General features: G+C 39.3%; 1 pseudogene; it reads left to right on the forward strand.

Moving 5' to 3' along the window:
* The first annotated feature begins 979 nt into the window (after positions 1–979).
* LOC116094867 lies at positions 980–1,419 on the forward strand (annotated as a pseudogene).
* Positions 1,420–1,642: the final 223 nt, after the last annotated feature.

Genomic DNA, 1,642 nt, shown 5'->3' on the forward strand with positions numbered 1-1,642 from the left:
AACCAAAACTAATTAGAAGACACAGGGAAAGACTTAAAGGAAAAATCATCATGAAGACATTGCAATTCTCAAAATCTGTGCATCAAATACAGGGGCAGCAAAGTCTATAAAAGAACTACTATACCTGCTAATATCACTTATTGTGTCTAAAAAACTGACAATGATAAAGGTTAGGGTCCCACTCTTACCAAAAGACAGGTTATCCATACAAAAATAAACAGAAAAATACTGAAGCCAAGTTACTCTTTACAGTATATGTTTTCTTTCTCCAATCTCTACTTGTGGATCATGATATCATAGATATATTCTACTTCTAAACCCTATTTATGACACTTTGGCCTAATCAATACTTAAGTATTTCAGTGCTATCAATCACGCTACCCTGACATTGAATTCTCTAAATGTCATTCTTGTACTGGTAGCATGAGTATATCCTAGAATACTATTGGTACTGTATTTCCTGAGCTTTTGAATACTGACTGATGTCCACAACAGTCATAATGCATAAGTCATAATGTTAGCAATGTCTTTCATTGCCATTTTTTTTTCTTTCTCTAGAGACTGGAATTTTATGTACATGTGTGTCTTTCTTCATTACAAATCTATGTAGAAATATTGGTCATCAGGACCCAGATGGCAGGCACACGGGCGAGGCTGCTGGTCTCCCCAGGCTCCATCCAGCAGAAGGGTGTACTGCTGAAGCACATTGACATTGCAACTCCTGAGACTCCTCCCGATTCAAGTCTTTAGATCGGCCCATGAGTGGTAGTCCCTGTGTTCCTACTCCTCAAACTTCAGATCCACCAGGGTGTTTGATTTGGAACTGAATTTGGCGCTAAGGGTCTCATCCTGGAAAGTCTCTCTTTGGAGCAATAGTTTGACCCTCCCCTGGCAGGAATGAAGATCTGTGTGCCTAGCAACAGATTTTAGAGGTAGTTTCTTTTCACACTATCGTTTTTCAAATCACTGGCTTTGGATCATGGTGTTGGCAGCAAAATGGGCAATATCAAACAGAACTATCTAGAAACATTTATTTCCAATCCAAAATGAAGCTTTATCTAATGCTCGTCACAAATCTACATATTTTTCTCTTTCAGATGACGACAATGCCAAAGTAGACCTCACTTTGACATCCGACTGCAGGACGATAGTATGCTACCACCCTTCTGTGGACATCTACGAACATACCAAACCCATCCCTCAGCCAGATCTTCTGCATCATATGGAGGAAACACACAAGCAGGTGCTGAAAACCAAAATAGAAGTAAAATGCAAGCAGCTTGAGCAAGGGCCCATGATAGAAGAACTAAACAAGGCATTCTTCACTACAAGCATTGCTGGGACCCCCAGAGACAATACCTCAGACATCCCAAGAAACTGAATCTTCCCAAAGACAGGTGGCTACTCTTGATTTTCTAGACACCAAGGAAATTTTGCTTTGTGTCTTATTTGCCAGCCGAGAAAATGTTCTTGGTGTGTTCATTAAGATGGTATAATAATAAAAATACCCTTTGATGTAAAAATAAAATAAAATTAAATTTAAAAGCCCAAAGTCATGAATAAGAACAGGAATTTTTCTTAGTATGCACTCAGCCCTGGAGGCTTACAGGACTATGGATGCTTCTCATTTCAGGGGTTTGCC

Source organism: Mastomys coucha, unplaced genomic scaffold (genome assembly GCF_008632895.1).
Source record: "Mastomys coucha isolate ucsf_1 unplaced genomic scaffold, UCSF_Mcou_1 pScaffold17, whole genome shotgun sequence".
NCBI classification, from domain to species: Eukaryota; Metazoa; Chordata; class Mammalia; order Rodentia; family Muridae; genus Mastomys; species Mastomys coucha.